Below are 20,246 nucleotides of genomic sequence, written 5' to 3'. Positions count from 1 at the left end.
CCCAGCAGAGACAATGGGGCTGTGACTTAAAACAGTGGGCACTTTTCCCATGTCTAAATGTTTGCAGACACTTGGTAAAGTGTCTCAGGCCAACTTTCCAAAGAACAACACCTCCACATCAGTCACTGAGCTTGTTTAAGTATGCAATCCCAGATAAAAAGGGGGCTCCTTCTTTTCAAAAGTCAAGAACACAAGATGAGTACATGGTGTGTGAGGTTTCACAGATTCCGTTAAAATTCTCTCAACTCCCACCTACCCTTTAAAGAATAGATTTACCCTAAGGAGAAGGCGAGATATTAGATTGGCGGGGAGCTCAGCATTTTCCGGATAATACCCCTGGGATATTGAAGGGAATGATTTAGTTCTGTGGCCGAGGGGGATCAGTGGGTGACAAGGATCCTCCCCTACCTCCTCAGTGGGTACCTCACCTTATCAATCCACCCTATATTCATTTCTGTTGGCATGAAGAAGACTGCCACTGCCATCTCCCAATCTCTCTAGACCTCTTTCTGCGAAGGCAGTTGCTAAGTCTATGAGAAACACCCCTGGTGTGATGGGTGTGTAGGGGGCGTTCATGATTCACCCAGCAGATATCTACAGATTTTTCTACTTCAGTAAGTTCCATTACAGTTCAGGGGCTGACCAGAGATGAAGTCTAGACTCACATGGAAGGAAGAAAGTAGCAAGAGACTTTAGAGGGGCCAAACGAAGATACTAGGAGTTCAGGAAAGTGATGGCTTCTGAGTGAGTGGAGTGGAGAGGAGAGAGAGCTTCAAAGGAGGGGTGCTGACTCAAGCTCCCCAGCACTGAGACCTGGGGTGGGAGGAAATCTGTAACTGAGCCGAGCATGGGCTTTTGTCCCTTTGCATTTCTTCCTTCTTGTCCTTTATTTTCCTTTCTTTTGTTTGTTACTTGTAACAGCGCTTGCATAGCCGAGGCTGGCCTCTAACTTGCAAGGTAGCCAAGGTTGACTTCGGCCTTCTGAACCTCCCCGCCTCTACTTCCCAAGTGCTGGGATTAAAATGTATACTACCTCGCCTGTTTGTATGCAGTGTTGGGGATCTAACCCAAGGTTTCTTGCATGTTAGGCCAGCCAAGCGTCCTGCCAGCTGAGCTGCATCCCCAACCTCTAGATCCTTCAACCCTTAAATGGATATTTTCATGTTTTGTGGATCACAGACCTAAAGAGACTCTGGGCCCAGCCCAGGCTAGCCGCAGACTCACTGTCCTCCCAGGATCATAGGAAGGTACCATCAAGTCTGGCCTCATGCATATATTTTTTTAAAGAATTATTTATTTATTTTATGTTTTATGTGTACACTGTCGCTGACTTCAGACACACCAGAAGAAGCATTGGATCCTATTACAGGTGGTTGTGAGCCACCATGTGGTTGCTGGGAATTGAACTCAGGACCTCTGGAAGAGCAGTCAGTGCTCTTAACCATTGAGCTATCTCTCAAGCCCCACATTTTTTTAAGTATTAATTTTTTGTTTGTTTTTATTGCAGGATATCTGATCACACTGTGAGCACTAAGATTGTGTTATTTACTAAAAAAAATTATTCCTATTTGTGATGTGGTTCAGCCCTTAGTACACACTTTTAATCCCTCTGGCTGGAATTCACATACTATATACACTATATATACTTTACACAGTATATACACTGTACATACTATATACTGTATACACTATATATACTATACACACTGTACATACTATATACATTATATATACTGTAGACCATGGCCACACTAAATATACTATATATACTATGCATACTGTACACACTATACACACTGTACACACTGTATACTTTCTACACACTGTACATGCTGCACATACTATATACACTATACACACTGTACACACTATATACACTATACATGCTATATACACTATGCACACTATACGCACTGTACATACTAAATATGTTCTTTATACTGTGCTTGCTGCACACACTATATACACTGTACATACTGTATACACTGTACACACTAAATACTCTATATACACTATACATACTATGCACACTACACAAACTGCATACACTGTACATACTGTACACACGGCACGCACTATGTACTGTATACACTTGTACATACCATATACACTGTACATTCTGTACACTGTACCCGTTCTGACTGCACTATATACTCTATACATACTGTACACACTGTACATGCTGCACATACTACATACATTATGCACATTATATATACTATACACACTGTACACAATGCACACAATGTACATACTAAATATGCTCCATATACTGTGCATACTGCACACACTATATACACTGTATACTCTATACCTACTGTGCACACTGTAGACACAGTAGACACTATGCATGCTGCACACACTATATATACTGTACACACTATACATACTGTACACATACACACTGTACACACTGGTATGATTTCATTTCTTTTAATCATATTTTTAACTGTATCTCTATAGATGATGTTAGATGCATTTTTTTTTTAAGATAGAGTCTTGCTCAGGGACTGAACTCTGAATTCAAACTCCAAACTCTGTTCTCGGCCTGCTGTCACAACTCCCATTTTATTAGATACAACTTTGCACATATCTTTAAATGTATCACTAATATAGCATATATTTTATAAATTGAGTTTATTTAAAAGTGATTTTCACAATGGGGCTGGAGAGACCTGAGTTTGGCTCCCAGCACCCCCTATAAACTGTAACCCCAGCTTCAGGGAGTCCAATGCTCCCTTTCTGCTTGGTGGCCACCCATTTACGTGTGACACACATATAAATAAAAACATTTTTAGAAAGGCAATCTACACTATTCCTGAAAGTCCCAGGTCTGGTTGATGGGAAGAGGCTAGACATTTCAGCCTTGTATTAAGTAAGGCTATTTTCAGGGGAAGCAATTGAACATTGGATGAAAAACCCCCTTTTCATTTGCAAACGTCAAAGAACAACAACCAACAAATGCCATTGTCTCTTCTTTATTTGGGGGCTGTGTTGCAAAGTCTCATTATGTAGCCCAGGCTGGCCTCTAATTCACAGAGACTCAACTGCCTCTGTCTTCTGAGTGCTGGGATTCATTGTGTAGATCACAAAGCTTCCCTTCCCTTCCCTTCCCTGACTCTGCAGCTAACATGAGCTGCTCCATACATCCCATAATCTGTATTGCAAAATTACCTGGTTCATCAACTCCTACAAAAAGCACACGCTGCACCCATACCGTTGACTGCAGTACTGAGAGCACAGTTGGTGCCAATCTGATTGCAGAGGCTCTGGTGAGGAGGCCCAGGGCTGTGTTCCCATGAAGGAGCCAGTCCTCTCTTGCTAGGGCCTGCTGCTTTTCTCTCCAGAATAAACACAAAGCAGAGACCGAACTCCCATCAGGATGACCTATAAGTGACCCTTGGGCTGACCTAACACTCTGGTCACTCTCACCGACAGGTTTGTTTATCTTGGAACCTCAGAGCCTCTGTGCCCAAAAGCCGTAGCCCTGGACTCTAAGTCCTCAGCACTGAGCTGTCAGTCTCCGCTTAAGTGCATGTTGGATGGCTACATGATAGCTTGGGTTTATTTACCAAAACCTGATGTTTATGCTGTCCAGCAGTGAGCTGGGCCTTGGGTGCTGAACTTAGTAAGCAGGGAGCCAACCAGACGTCTCCAGAGCGCATTAGCTGTCACCCCACAGGATTATCAGTGGACCCCTTAGAGCACCTCTCTGCCTGGGTCCTCAGAGATTAAAGGTTCCCTGTCAATTTGAATTTGACATGTCCATACAAGAGGGATCGGTGGCCAAGCCACTTTTAGTGTAGACAATATAACTTCAGTTGAGGCAAAGGGGAACTTTAACTTCTAACTAAAGGGGAAGTCACACTGCAAAGTGGTTCATCCAACAGCACAGTAGGCAGTTTACAAGTGACACCAGCGCCATGCTAGTTAGGGAAGAAAGACATGTTGGATGGGGTAATGACCAGCAAATCCCAAGACCTAAACGAGATCCAAGAGTTGAGAGAAGCCAGAGCACATCCCTAGCATGTATGAGGTCATAGCACCAACAATCTTTAAGTCCCTAATTAGTATATCCACCATTTCAAATATTATTGTTTTCTTGTGATAAGAATTTGGAAAGTCCTCTGATCTAGGTGCTGTGCAATACACATGGTTGTTATAGGGGTTAGATGGTGCAACTGCAGGAAAGTGTGCACATAAAAAGAGACAAGCACTTTCCTTTTGAATGTATATCGTACCTTTTCTGATGCAGTCTCTTAAGGAACCTACTTGTACTTCTAGTCAGTCTCAGAGGCAACCTGAAAAAGATGAGACCCACTCAGGAACTTGACTTCACTCTCATTCAGACCCACCCCTATGCACTTTCTTCAAAGATGCTTTTTTCAAATGGATGAGGAAGGCAAACATGAACTTCTGAATAAACCAGACCAAATCAAGATGACAAGGTTGCTTACAAGCTAGGCTCTATTTCTACCCCCAGAACAGATTTGAAGTAGCTCTGAATCTTTGAGGAATGCTTTTATTTGGTAGACAAGAGAAGCGCACTCCTGCAGAGGGCCACACCAAAAGAGGACTCCCCTCTATCCTATTAAGGCTCTGCTTGTCAGTGACTCCCAAGGACCCTATCATCAGCCGTGGCTTAAATAAACCTTCTGCTGATGCACCCGCTGCCTCCCTGCAAGCTGCAGGCCCATTCATCAATGTCACCTTTGCAGAGTGGCCGCCATGACAGTTCATGATCATTAACCAGCCTGGTGTGCTTTGTGTTAAAGTTAAGACACATCAAACACAGCAACTCTCTTCGTCCCTAATGTTCCAAGTGACAGAAATACACTAGGGTGAGGTCAGTCCAAATCACCCAGCTTTGACAAAAGGTGAAAACTGAACTCTGTTGGAACAGGCTGCAGCATTAAGTATCTTCCTGCTCCGCTCTCTGAGGCAGAACACAGTGGGAATAGGAATGTTACTGGCACTAAAATGGAGCATCAAAGGACCCAGCAACAGGACTTCTTCCCTCCACCACCACCCTTAAGCCACTCCCCTTCAGCTTGCACAGTCCACCCCCCACCTCCCACACCCCAGAAAGGCCCCTGTCACAGATTGGCTGGGATCTGGTCCACCTTCTCTCCCCACACTCTGCTGACATGCCCTTATCAAGAATTCCTCATAGACCTTCCTTACTCAGCTCAAATCCATGAAAGAAAGGGAGGATAAGTAGTTGCTTTTTTCATTTCTGCAAAGTTTGTGTGAAATAAGAGAGGGCAAAGTGTGGGAGGTTTAAAGGGAAGAAAGGGAAGGGAGAATGATGTTATTATATTAAAATGTAAAAAAGAATTGAAGGATACTACCAACTTTTAAAAACTTTAAATAACAAAAAGGAAGTTTAAGGTATCGGGGCAAGAAAATTCTTGTACCTAGATGGTCCTGTTCACATGTCAAGATTTCTCCTAAGGCCCATTGTTTAAGACTTTCCTTGCCTGACTCCTTTGTAGCCAGGCCCAGGTTAGGAAACCAACCTTGAGAAGTGCTCAAATCAGGTTCTTCTGTCTAACAATTAATGACACAATGAAAAGAAGGAACTTTGCTCCTCACTGACCTTGTCATAAAAGAGTTAAATAGGCATGCACTTCTGTCCCTCTTTCCTTCAGATGATAGGTATTAAGGGGGGCCTCAAGGTTATGAGAACCCGAAATGGACTATAATCGTTAGGAGCTTAAACTCTAGAAGGATGCATGGAGGTGAAAGCCAAAGAAGCTTCCCCAGGAAAGGGGTCAATTGGAGCTGAGCTAGGAAAGGGGGACAGTTCATGCAAACATATAAAAGTCCAAGCTAGTATTTACCAGGCATATGCTACAGCCATGTGTACTGTAGACATAGTGCACTGTGTCACTTAGACGTGAGGGAGCCGCAGCCGTAAGGTACCATCAGTATTGAAATGAAGCTGATCTGATATGGGATGTGACTCCAAAGAATCAAAAACAAAGACAGTTTCGAGATCCCCCACAAAGGAAAGAATGTGAGGTAGTGCTGTAGCAGAGCGTTTACACGGATTAAGCTTGAATGAGACGTTACGTAGCAGAGGTTAAATTAAACATAACGTTTACGTTAATTTCACCTGCCTCTCGTCTCTTGACTCTGGTTGGTTTTCTTTTTATAACCAGTCTTCTCACTAGCTATACAAGTAGTAAATCTTTGTTTTTATCAACTCAAAATGTGAAAGTGTTGTAAGGTGACCTGCCTCCCAGAGCAGGTAAGTTACAGGAAGAGGTGATTGTGAAGGTTCTAGGCGTGTGGCAATATTGATCAGCACAGTAGGAAAGGAATCAAGAGTTCACTGCAACAGAGCAACTTTGTTCAATATATTTTGTGCGGTGTTGGCTAAAAATGCTAACAAGTTCACCAGTTTCTTCTTAGACTTTTGCTTTGTTGAGACAGTCTCCCATGGCTCAGGTTGGCCTCAAGCTTCAGGCAAGCCTCCTGCTGAGCATATAAATGCACCTTGATGTCCTTGACCAAGGGGGCAGGAGAGTAGGGTTTTCTCCTTGGCTTGTCCTCAGGCTGAAGACATGCGAGCAAATGCTACAAGGAAAACTGTCAGCTGGAAACCAAACACTGGGAAATATGAATCCAAAGAGAGAAATTACTATCGAATTGCCACAGCAGCAAAGGGGCTGCACACAAATATATCCGCCACCAATGTATCAAAGTGGGTGCCACTGGCAATGTCAGAAAGCCCTGTGCATGTGCACACGTGTAAGTATATGACAATCTACTTACACACGTGTTTGTGTAGCCTGTGCCGAGCTGTGTTGTTCAGCCATACGTCTTATAAATTTCTCTTTCAGAAAATAATATCAAACAATTTTATTTTTATTTATTTATCTGTTCCTTTACTTTCGAGAGTCCTGCTGTAGCTCTGGTTGGGCTGAAACTAGCTATGAGTTCTGAGCTGATCTGTAGCTCACGGCACCTTTCATGCTTCAGCCTACCAAGTGCTAAAGCCACATGACTGAGCCACCTCGCTGGCTGCTCAGGAAACACTTTTTAAACAACCTCATTTTCAAGGGCCAGAAATCGGGACTAGCTGGATTCAGCCTTTGGAAGTCCAGCGAACAGCTCTCCTGCTACGCCCTGTCAGACACCAAGAGCCCAGTGAGCTGAGGCTGGCTGGAGGCGGCCCACCTCTGCCTGGGTCTTCCCCACTCTTGTCCCCTGGCCCCAGCAGCAGCCCATCCTGGGGCCTGAGCCAGGTACTTCCCTGAGCTTTCCACAGAGTCTGCCAGCAGCCCTCGGCTCCCAGATCTGTGTAGCATTGCTTCAGGGGAGAAAACAGCAGGTCTAGAGTTCTACCCAAGTGACTTGGCAACCAGAGAGAGAACTCTGCCCTGGCCACTGGGAAACACTGACTTTCTAGAGATTTCTGAGTCATGTGGGAGGAAAAACAAGTGCAGGTGCAAATTTTCCTATTCATATATAGGAAACAGAAGGCTGGGGGCTTAAAGAAAATACATTTAAATTCAAAATGAGGTAAATAGGACTCTCCTGAGAGAGTCCTCTGCCCATCAGTTCCAGGACCACCAACCAACCTCTTCCGCAGTGACACCCAGGACTCTACCCACAGAGAGTCCTCCACCCAAATGTGAAAGCATGTCAACTTTCCTTTCCCAGAGTGTCAGTCACACAGGGCATGGTGGCACATCCCTACAGTCACTGCACTTGGGAGATGGTGGCCGGAGGATCAGGAGTTCAAGGTCATCCGCAGTTATGTGCCAAGTTTGAGGCCATGGCCACACTGGCCTACATGAGGCCCTGCCAAAATAAAGCAAAAATGGTTCAGTCCTATAAATTGTTTCTTCTTTTGACCTTACAGGTCTTTCTTGTGCCCACCCCGAGGACCCCATTCCTAGTCCGCCCTGTTCACCAGCATGTGGCATCAGCCTGGCTTCTACAGTCACAGGCCAGGGGAAATTAAATCCATCTGTACTGACTTCAGTTCCTGTGCATTAGACCAAAGCCCGGAAGGCTCAGTGGCCAGCTAGAGGTGAGGGGAAATGGAACTCATTTTGATGATGAGGTCTTGGTGCTTTTTAAATTTGAAATGGAAAGAGAAAATGCTTTCGCTGGTGCAGTACAGCCATAAACATGTGCCCTTGCTTGTGGAGGTAAGATGTGAAGCAAACAATTTGCCTTTTTAATCACATTGACTACTTTCCATGACACTTTCACAAGGTGGTGCAGCCATCCCCACCACACTCCTCTGGAACATTCTCCCTCTCCAACTGAAACCCTAACAATCCCTACCCATGTCCTCCAGCTCCTGACAAGCACAATCCTGCCTTCTGTCTCTTTGGGGGCATGCAACCAGTCTTACAGAAGATCACGCAGCAGCTATCATCTGCACGATTGTTTCATTTAGCAAAAGCAGTTTTCAGAACCACCCATGCATGCTTTATGAGAATTCTGTCCCCTTTTCAGGCTGAATGTAGCCTACTGAGGACATAAGCTTTCAGATCTGTTCTCTGTCTGTGAACGTTTACATTGTTTCTCCTTTCAGCTGTCGTAACAAGTCTGTTATGGACATGAATCAGAATTTTGTTTGTGTAAGAGATTATTGCTGTGATAGTGGTGGGGAACTTTTTGGGTTTTTGTTTTTGGGGGGTTTTGTTTGTTTGTTTGTTTGTTTGTTTGTTTTTTAAAGATGAGATCTTAAACTGTCTGGGATCACTTTGAATTTACTATGTAGCTGAGGCTGGCCTGGAACCCATCACCCAAGTGCTGGGATTGCAGGATTGTGCCAACAACACATCTCAAATAGTGTGTGTGAGTGTGCATGTGACTGTATGTGTGTGTGAGTTTGTGTCTGAGTGAATGTGTGTGAGTTCATGTTAGTGAATTGTGAGAGTGTGTGTGATTATGTATGTGTGTGTATGTGAGTGAGTGTGTGTGCATTGTGTGTGTGCAAATGTGTGTATGTGAATGTATGTGTGCAGTTATATGCATGTGGAGGTTAGGAGGACAGCTTTGGAGACTCAGTCCTCTCCTTTTGGAGGGAGGGACTTGAGATAGGGTACCACTATGTATCCTTGTTAGCCTTGATCTCATTGAGATCTGGCTGTTTCTGCCTCCTGAGTGATGGAATTAAAGATATGCACACATTCCCCCACCCCCAGTGCCTCTTCTCTTCAACATAGGCCCCTGAGATTGGACTCAGGTGTCCATAGACTTGTGCTTTTGCCCGTGAAGCCACCTCACCAGGCCAGTAATATTTCTCAACACTTAAAGTGTCCATGTCCCACATACAGACTGCCTTATGCTTATGGGGAAAGCTAGTAAGACAAGTCAGCCAGCATAATCAGCAGAAGGTGTAGCTCTGTGGCCAAGTGCCTGCCTAGGTGTATGTGTGTGGGGGGTGTCTCATCCAACAAAAACAGACCGAAGCCAGGCAGCTTATCCCAGTATGTGATCAGTGGGTCTCATGAGCCTCTCTGTGATGGAGGAGGGTCTCAGGAACCTCTCTGTGATGGAGGAGGGTCTCAGGGGCCTCTCTGTGATGGAGGAGGGTCTCAGGGGCCTCTCTGTGATGGAGGAGGGTCTCAGGAGCTTCTCTGTGATGGAGGAGGGTCTCAGGAGCCTCTCTGTGATGGAGGAGGGTCTCAGGAGCTTCTCTGTGATGGAGGAGGGTCTCAGGAGCCTCTCTGTGATGGAGGAGGGTCTCAGGAGCCTCTCTGTGATGGAGGAGGGTCTCAGGAGCCTCTCTGTGATGGAGGAGGGTCTCAGGAGCCTCTCTGTGATGGAGGAGGGTCTCAGGAGCCTCTCTGTGATGGAGGAGGGACTCAGGAGCCTCTCTGTGATGGAGGAGGGTCTCAGGAGCCTCTCTGTGATGGAGGAGGGTCTCAGGGGCCTCTCTGTGATGGAGGAGGGTCTCATGGGCCTCTTTGTGATGGAGGAGGGTCTCATGAGCCTCTCTGTGATGGAGGATGGTCTCAGGAGCCTCTCTGTGATGGAGGAGGGTCTCATGGGCCTCTCTGTGATGGAGGAGGGTCTCAAGAGCCTCTCTATGATGGAGGAGGGTCTCAGGGGCCTCTCTGTGATGGAGGAGGGTCTCATGGGCCTCTCTGTGATGGAGGATGGTCTCAGGAGCCTCTCTGTGATGGAGGAGGGTCTCATGGGCCTCTCTATGATGGAGGAGGGTCTCAGGGGCCTCTCTGTGATGGAGGAGGGTCTCAGGAGCCTCTCTGTGATGGAGGAGGGTCTCAGGAGCCTCTCTATGATGGAGGAGGGTCTCAGGAGCCTCTCTGTGATGGAGGAGGGTCTCAGGAGCCTCTCTATGATGGAGGAGGGTCTCAGGAGCCTCTCTGTGATGGAGGAGGGTCTCAGGAGCCTCTCTGTGATGGAGGAGGGTCTCATGGGCCTCTCTGTGATGGAGGAGGGTCTCATGGGCCTCTTTGTGATGGAGGAGGGTCTCATGAGCCTCTCTTTGATGGAGGATGGTCTCAGGAGCCTCTCTGTGATGGAGGAGGGTCTCAAGGGCCTCTCTACGATGGAGGTGGGTCTCAGGGGCCTCTCTGTGATGGAGGAGGGTCTCAGGAGCCTCTCTGTGATGGAGGAGGGTCTCAGGGGCCTCTCTGTGATGGAAGAGGGTCTCAGGAGCCTCTCTGTGATGGAGGAGGGTCTCAGGAGCCTCTTTATGATGAAAGAGGGTCTCAGGAGCCTCTCTGTGATGGAGGAGGGTCTCAGGAGGCTCTCTGTGATGGAGGAGGGTCTCAGGAGCCTCTCTGTGATGGAGGAGGGTCTCAGGAACCTCTCTGTGATGGAGGAGGGTCTCAGGAACCTCTCTGTGATGGAGGAGGGTCTCAGGGGCCTCTCTGTGATGGAGGAGGGTCTCAGGAGCCTCTCTGTGATGGAGGAGGGTCTCAGGAGCCTCTCTGTGATGGAGGAGGGTCTCAGGGGCCTCTCTGTGATGGAGGAGGGTCTCATGGGCCTCTTTGTGATGGAGGAGGGTCTCAGGAGCCTCTCTGTGATGGAGGATGGTCTCAGGAGCCTCTCTGCGATTCTCAACATCTAAGGTACAGAGGATGGATATGGAGTCCTGGGGACACACATATAGCAGGAACCACAGGGTACCTGTCCTATCAGACCTCAGAAAAGCTTGAGGGCCAATTCCAGTCCCACCTTATCAATACCCACCACAGCTTGACCTTCTCAGAAGGTTATTTATGCCTTGTTTTGATAAGCCAAGCACTTCATGGCCATTTACTAACAGGTCTTTCCATCCTCAACAATCACCACTGAGTGAAATGGAGTGTCAGTAACCAATTTTATGTGGCATTTATATGTAAATACAAAAGCAGCCATAGAGACATAACTTACTTTGCACCAGGGAAGTATCGGCTGAGCATGAGGGTTAAATGCTTTGCTTTTTCTGTCATTTTGTTTTGTTTTTGTTTTTGTTTGGTTTTTGTAGCACTGAGGCTGACATGTGGCCCACTGTGCCTGACCACAGAACTAAGAATTCACCATCAAAGGGCCAGAGAGTGGGCTCAGAATAAAAAGCATTTGTTGGTCTTACAGAGAACCCAAGTTCAGTTCCCAGCACCTACCTAGTAGTTTACAACCATCGGTAATTTCAATTTGAGGGAATCTGATTCCCTCGTTTGACCTCTGAGGATGCTAAGCATGAACATGGCACACGTACATGCATGCAGGCAAAACAATCATACACACAAAATAGAATAAATCAAGTTAAAAGCAAAAACAAACTCAAAAAAGAACTCGCCATCTCAAAGGAGAGCATTAAGCTGGGCGTGTGCTTTAAGTGTACATCACCATGCTTCCGAGATCTGAAGAACAATAGATCCTCTCACCTGTAAGCCCAAGGACAGGTAACTCCCTGGCATGCTGGGGTTGGTCACAGAAGACAACAAGCCACAGGCTTTCACTTCTGTAAAAGCTTGGTTGCCCCAACTGCATAGGAGGGGCTTGGCCACACATAGGTGGGAGGTGTGTAGGCAGGAAGGGTCAGGATTTATGCTAGCCCCAATTGGATGAAGCCTGGTGGGTTTATAAGCTTCTGTCTGTAATTCACTGCCATACTCTAGGGATCTGGGTATGGGTCTGGCCAGGATCCATCATCCTGGTCAGTACTTAATAAAGCTAGCTTCAAATTTGGATCAAAATTAACGGTAGTGACCATATTCTCCCTTGCTGGGATTAACACACAGTGGCCAATACTTATAATTCCAGTACTGTGGAGACAGAGGCAGAAGGATTGAGAGTAGAGAGTAACCTAATCTATACAATGACATCCTGTTTGTGTACATGTGCATACACACACACACACACACACACTCACACACACATGTACAAACATGCACACACACAGAGACAGAGAGAGACCAAGAGGGGGAGAGACATACATTCACACACACTCACACACATGTGCACACACACACATGCACACAGAGAGAAAGAGACAGAGAGGGGGAGAGACAGACACACACACATAGAGACAGAAAAGGGGAGAGACAGACAGACAGACACACACACACATGTACAAACATGCACACACAGAGACAGAGACAGAGAGAGACAAAGAGGGGGAGAGACACACATTCACACACACTCACACACATGTGCACACACACATGTACACAGAGAGAAAGAGACAGAGAGAGACAGAGAGGGGGAGAGACAGAGACAAAAAGGGGAAGAGACAGATGCACACACAGAAACAGAAACAGACACAGAGACAGAGAGGGACACACACACACACACACACACACACACACACACACAAACGACTTTAAATATTATAAGCCTGTACTTGCTCCCTGTCTCTGGTCTCCTCTCAGTTTAGGGCTCCTTGTGAATGCTTAGAGGACACTCAATAAAGAGTACAGCCCATAATAGCTGATCCCAAGACCAGAGTCCAATTAGCTAACCATGGAGCAATTGCCTCAATGACTCCTTAACACCACCAGCGGGTGTTTTCTTTTTTTTTTTTTAATTTTTTTTATTAGATATATTTCTTTACTTACATTTAAAATGTTATTCCCCTTCCCCATCCCTTCCCCTCCCTCTCCCCCGTACGGTTATTCCCCCATACATCCACCTTACTGCCCCCCCCATATCTCCCTGGGGGTCCAACTTTGGCAGGACCAAGGGCTTCCCCTTACACTGGTGCCCCAACAAGGCTATTCTCTGTTACATATGCAGTTGGAGCCCTGGGTCAGTCCATGTATAGTCTTTCAGTAGTGGTTTAGTCCCTGGAAGCTCTGGTTGGTTGGCATTATTTTTCTTTTTTTTTTTAATTTAGAGAATACTTTATTAGTTTTTGTAATCAAACCCACGTAGATAAAGACCTTACATATTTAATACAGTGCGTTACCCATGTACAAATGGGAAAAACTTAAGTTCAACATTTCTAGACCAATATGGCTGTTAATTTCTGTACAGTGCCAACTCAACACAGTAAACGGGGATACTTTTTTCCAAAGTTGACAGCACAGCTAAAGTTTCCAAAAATTCAAATTATATATCTGTATATATATATTTATATTTATATAAAAAGACCAATAATAGCAGTGTGTTATGCATCAACAGCAGCAACAGCTTTTCCAGGTTCTGCAGTCATCTGAACAAAACTATAGAGACATCCAGCACACTCCATTAAAAAAAAAAAAAAAAAGTAAAAAAACAAAACCCGAGAAAACAGCACAGTTCTGTTACTCTTGTGGTACCTGGCACCATTTTTTTTAAATTAGCTTCTCAATCATCATCTGGAAAGAAAACATTCTGAGCAACATCATTAAAAACAGCTCTGATAAAGCACGGTCACTACTACGTATCATAAAGCAGGTACAAGCTATTTTACATCCACAGAGGTATGATACAGTACTATCCTACATCTATAATACTAGAGGATACAATTTTTTTTAATTTAGAGAATACTTTATTAGTTTTTGTAATCAAACCCACGTATATAAGACCTTACATATTTAATACAGTGTGTTACCCCTGTACAAATGGAAAAAACTTAAGTTCAACATTTCTAGACCAATATGGCTGTTAATTTCTGTACAGTGCCAACTCAACACAGTAAACGGGGATACTTTTTTCCAAAGTTGACAGCACAGGTAAAGTTTCAAAAAATTCAAATTATATATCTGTATATATATATTTATATTTATATAAAAAGACCAATAATAGCAGTGTGTTATGCATCAACAGCAGCAACAGCTTTTCCAGGTTCTGCAGTCATCTGAACAAAACTGTAGAGACATCCAGCACACTCCATTAAAAAAAAAAAAGTAAAAAAAAAACAAAACCCGAGAAAACAGCACAGTTCTGTTACTCTTGTGGTACCTGGCACCATTTTTTTTTAAAATTAGCTTCTCAATCATCATCTGGAAAGAAAACATTCTGAGCAACATCATTAAAAACAGCTCTGATAAAGCACGGTCACTACTACGTATCATAAAGCAGGTACAAGCTATTTTACATCCACAGAGGTATGATACAGTACTGTCCTACATCTATAATACTAGAGGATACAATTTAAAAGGCATTATTTGAGACTTGATTCTACTTTTCCAGCAGAGGGCCCAAAGGATGGTGTGACACAGCTTTGTAAAGAAACTTACTCTAGACAGGATTTCCTTTCACTAGTGGCACAGTTCTAAGGATTCATTCTCTCCATGAATGTCAGCTAAAACCGTTATTAAAAAAATGAAATATCCCTAGAACAAAACCGTATAACCACCGGATTCACATGAAGATGACCTAGTGGAGACAAGCTGGACCTCACCTTACCAACAAGCTATCAACTCTGTTATGTTTAAACAGTGAGACCTCCAAGGAAGGAGATGCCAAGTAGTGCTTCAAAGCTTCGGACCACAATCAAACACAGCATGCTTTTCAACAGAAGCAGAAGCTCATCTGAATATGCTCAAGGATGCTGACATCAACATTTAATCATCTCCTCACTCATCCAGGAAGAAGGGGAGATCAGTTACTACTGTACTTTATTGTGTTCAACCAAATCACCATGTTACAAAAATAGCAAGCTGCCATAATAAAAAATAAGGCTCCTCTATCCAGCACCAGATAGCATCATTTTACTTTCAAGCCTAGAAATTGCACACTTGTATATAAACCAACCGAAGATGAGGATTGAGAGTTCATCTTGGTGGATTTTTCCTTTGATGAATATGAAGTGTCCTTCCTTATCTTTTTTGATGACTTTTAATTGAAAATTGATTTTATTTGATATTAGAATGGCTACTCCAGCTTGCTTCTTCTGACCCTTTGCTTGGAAAGTTGTTTTCCAGCCTTTCACTCTGAGGTAGTGTCTGTCTTTGTCTCTGAGGTGTGTTTCCTGTAGGCAGCAGAATGCAGGGTCCTCATTGCGTATCCAGTTTGTTAATCTATGTCTTTTTATTGGGGAGTTGAGGCCATTGATGTTGAGAGATATTAAGGAATAGTGATTATTGCTTCCCGTTATATTCATATTTGGATGTGAGGTTATGTTTGTGTGCTTTTCTTCTCTTTGTTTTGTTGCCAAGACGATTAGTTTCTTGCTTCTTCTAGGGTATAGCTTGCCTCCTTATGTTGGGCTTTACCCTTTATTATCCTTTGTAGTGCTGGATTTGTAGAAAGATATTGTGTAAATTTGGTTTTGTCATGGAATATCTTGGTTTCTCCATCTATGTTAATTGAGAGTTTTGCAGGATACAGTAACCTGGGCTGGCATTTGTGTTCTCTTAGGGTCTGTATGACATCTGTCCAGGATCTTCTGGCCTTCATAGTTTCTGGCGAAAAGTCTGGTGTGATTCTGATAGGTCTGCCTTTATATGTTACTTGACCTTTTTCCCTTACTGCTTTTAATATTCTTTCTTTATTTTGTGCGTTTGGTGTTTTGACTATTATGTGACGGGAGGTGTTTCTTTTCTGGTCCAATCTATTTGGAGTTCTGTAGGCTTCTTGTATGCCTATGGGTATCTCTTTTTTTAGGTTAGGGAAGTTTTCTTCTATGATTTTGTTGAAGATATTTACTGGTCCTTTGAGCTGGGAGTCTTCACTCTCTTCTATACCTCTTATCCTTAGGTTTGATCTTCTCATTGAGTCCTGGATTTCCTGTATGTTTTGGACCAGTAGCTTTTTCTGCTTTACATTATCTTTGACAGTTGAGTCAATGATTTCTATGGAATCTTCTGCTCCCGAGATTCTCTCTTCCATCTCTTGTATTCTGTTGGTGAAGCTTGTATCTACAGCTCCTTGTCTTTTCTTTTGATTTTCTATGTCCAGGGTTGTTCCCATGTGTTCTTTCTTGATTGCTTCTATTTCCATTTTTAATTCCTTCAACTGTTTGATTGTGTTTTCCTGGAATTCTTTCAGGGATTTTTGTGTCTCCTCTCTATGGGTTTCTACTTGTTTATTTATGTTTTCCTGGAATTCTTTCAGGCATTTTTGCGATTCCTCTCTGTAGGCTTCTACTTGATCTCTAAGGGAGTTCTCCACGTCTTTCTTGAAGTCCTCCAGCATCATGATCAAATACGATTTTGAAACTAGATCTTGCTTTTTTGTTGTGTTTGGATATTCCATGTTTATTTTGGTGGGAGAATTGGGCTCCGATGATGCCATGTAGTCTTGGTTTCTGTTGCTTGGGTTCCTGCGCTTGCCTCTCGCCATCAGATTATCTCTAGTGTTACTTTGTTCTACTATTTCTGACAGTGGCTAGACTGTCCTATAAGCCTGTGTGTCAGGAGTGCTGTAGACCTGTTTTCCTGTTTTCTTTCAGCCAGTTATGGGGACAGAGTGTTCTGCTTTCGGGGGTGTAGTTTTTCCTCTCTACAGGTCTTCAGCTGTTCCTGTGGGCCTGTGTCTTGAGTTCACCAGGCAGGTTTCTTGCAGGGGAAAAGTTGGTCCTACCTGTGGTTCCAAGGCTCAAGTTTGCTTGTGGGGTACTGCCTAAGTCCTCTCCGCGGCGGCAGCAACCGGGAAGATCTGCGCCGCTCTTTCCGGGAGCCTCCGTGCACCAGGGTTCCAGATGGTGTTTGGTGTTTTGCTCTGGCGTCTGGACGTGCACAGAGTGCAGTCTCTTCTGGTTTCCCAGGCGTGTCCGCCTCTCTGAAGGTTCAGCTCTCCCTCCCACGGGATTTGGGTGCAGAGAACTGTTTATCCGGTCTGTTTCCTTCAGGTTCCGGTGGTGTCTCAGGCGCAGGGGTCCTGCCGCTCCTGGGCCCTCCCCTACGGGAACCCAGAGGCCTTATACAGTTGCCTCTTGGGCCAGGGATGTGGGCAGGGGTGGGCAGTGTTGGTGGTCTCCTCCGCTCTGCAGCCTCAGGAGTGCCCACCTGACCAGGCGGTGAGGTCTCTCTCCCACGGGGTTTGGGAGCAGAGAGCTGCTGCGGGCTGGGATCCGAGGGTGTGGGACTTCCGGTAAACACAGGAAGTGCCCGGTCCTAGAGGAATTTTGCCTCTGTGTGTCCAGAGTTCACCAGGCAGGTTTCTTGCAGGGGAAAACTTGGTCCTACCTGTGGTTCCAAGGCTCAAGTTTGCTCATGGGGGTACTGCCTAAGTCCTCTCCGAGGCGGCAGCAACCGGGAAGATCTGCGCCGCTCTTTCCGGGAGCCTCTGTGCACCAGGGTTCCAGATGGCGTTTGGTGTTTTCCTCTGGCGTCTGGACGTGCACAGAGTGCAGTCTCTTCTGGCCTCTCAGGCGCGCCCACCTCTCTGAAGGTTCAGCTCTCCCTCCCACCAGCGGGTGTTTTCAAAACCACCCTGAGCTTACATTTCCACAACTTCTTTAATGATCCTTAGCATGCGGGATTTTACACTTTCTCCAATATAATATCCTAAGATAAGCATGTTTTACATAGAAAATGAGATGTGTTTTGTTGGAGAGCATCTCACAGGATCAAAGCCAGCTGCACTGGGAGTCATCTTCAGAATTTTATACCCGTCTGTTATGTTTTGTACACGTAGAACATTCCAGAACAAACTTAGGAGCTAGTTTATAAGCAATACACACACACACACACACACACACACACACTGTATCTTTCCATTGTCTGGCCACAGTATTGCCAATACATATTTTCACACCATACAATGAGTTTCCTTGGAAATTCTAACTGTACATCTCTGGCCTAAAGAATAGGGTACCAGACAGTCGCAAGCAAGTTCCAGAAAGTACATTTACACAAGTTATGACATATTCTTTTATTACTATCTGAAATGAAAACCAGCAACAGAGACCCTGCATCTCTTGGCTTATGGGCTGGATTAGTCAAATTTTAATAACTTCATATGATATGTCCATTCTTTATCTTTCAACATTTATTATATAGCTTTCTTCATTAAGCTTTTTCTGTGTGCATATGGGTGTTTTGCTGCATGAATGTATGTATATCATGTGCCTTCCTGGTGCCTATAGAGCCAGAAGAGGACAACAGATGCCCTAGAAATGGCATTAAATATGGTTGCGAGTGGGTATTGAACTAGGCTCTCTGCAGAAGCAGCAAGTGCAACCACTAATCCGAGATTTTTTAAAAGATTTATTTATGTTTTTATGTATATGTGTGTGAGTCTATTGCACATGTAAGTTGGTACCACATATGTGTGGATGCTGTTTACGTATAGGTACCCTCAGAACCTGGAAGAGGGCATTGGATCCCTTAGAGCTGGAGTTACAGGACGTTATAACTCATGTCACCCAACATGAATGCTGAGACCTGAGCTCAGGTTCTCTGGAAGAGTAGGAAGAGCTCTTTACTGTTAAACCATCTCTCCAGGCCCAAATCTCCCCCCCCCCTCTCTCTCCAAAACAGGCTGACCTTGAATTCACTGTGTATGTAACCCAGACTGGCTTCATACTCACAATCCCCATGCCTTGGCCTCTTTAGTGCTAGGATTACAAGTATGCATCACCATTCCCAGCTTAAAATGCCTTGGATACAACAAGGTCCAGAAGGCAGCAAGATCAATAAGGACTCTCAAAAACTGCAGATATCTGTGTGGAAAGCATTCTTCCTGGCAGAAACAGCCAGACCCAGCCCTCCAAAGCATGCTTAGGCCTGTGCGTTTGAGGAGCTGCTCTGTATGGACTGGACAAAGCACAGTCCACTGGTGGCTAACTCTAAAGATTTGAGAACATGTGTGCAACTGGGATGTGCTTTAGATGTGCTTAGATGTCCTTAGAATGTGCTTTAGGCATGGATGCCTCCTCCTAGGCCACACCCAGATACTTCATGTGACAAACACGTGCCACCCAGTATAGTTACCAACAGCTCCATGTGGCTGTTGGGTATAACCATGTCAGCAACTCCGTAGAGATGCACTTAAAACATAAAATGCTCTTTCTCTTCTGGTCCCAGGAGCTGTGGGAGGGGGTTACTGTGCAGACATGGTCAAGTCCAAGAGCAACAGACAACCAAGAACACATAACCAGTCCTCCAAATGGCAGAAATGGTGTCAAGAAACCCTGGTCACAAAGACAAATCTCTTAAGGGGGTTGACCCCAAGTTCCTGAGGAACATGCGCTTTGCCAAGAAGCACAAGAAGAAAGGCCTGAAGAAGATGCAGGCCAACAATGCCAAGGCAGTGAGTGCACATGCAGAAGCCATTAAGGCCCTTGTGAAGCCTCAGGTCATCAAGCCTAAGATGCCAAAGGGCCCCAGTCACAAACTCATCCATCTGGCTTTCACCACTCACCCCAGGAAGGGAAGAGGATTCAAAGCTACATGGCCAAGGGTCATGGGCTCTGCCAACCAAAGCCTGAGGTTCAAACCAAGGCAGAGGCCACAGCTCCAGCCCAGGCTCCCAAGGGTGCCCAGGCCCCTGTGAAGACCCCATAGAAAAGCTCCTGCCAGTGTGAAGACAGACAGACTGCTGTGACACACCCACCTACACACTATTTGCAGATGACAGTGCCCTATGCTGTTTTTACAAATAAACTTGAGGCAAGAAAAAAAAATGTGTGTTGGGTTTCAGAAACATATTTAAAGTAAGTAGGGAAAAAAAAACAAGAAGAAATTTAAAAACAGAGTACAACATGCCTTGCTACATGCCAAAACAATACCTTAGACACATTGGCTAAGGTAAAAGGGTTTACAGTATTTAAAATTGGTTCTGTTTGTTCGGCTTTGCTTTTTACAATATGACTATTGGGAATTTTGTGGAGTTCTGTTTGTTCGTTTAGTTGGTTGGTTTGGTTTAGTTTGGTTTGGTTTTGTTAGTTTGGT

General features: G+C 44.9%; 1 pseudogene; it reads left to right on the top strand.

Annotated features, from left to right (window-relative positions):
- The first annotated feature begins 19,470 nt into the window (after nucleotides 1-19,470).
- LOC147999644 (large ribosomal subunit protein eL29 pseudogene) lies at nucleotides 19,471-19,848 on the top strand (annotated as a pseudogene).
- The last annotated feature ends 398 nt before the right edge of the window (nucleotides 19,849-20,246 follow it).

The sequence above is a fragment of the Rattus norvegicus genome, chromosome 18 (genome assembly GCF_021556685.1).
Source record: "Rattus norvegicus strain SHRSP/BbbUtx chromosome 18, alternate assembly SHRSP_T2T, whole genome shotgun sequence".
Classification (NCBI taxonomy): Eukaryota; Metazoa; Chordata; class Mammalia; order Rodentia; family Muridae; genus Rattus; species Rattus norvegicus.
Note: the sequence above shows the minus strand (reverse complement) of the source record. Positions and strands in the feature narration are given on the sequence as shown.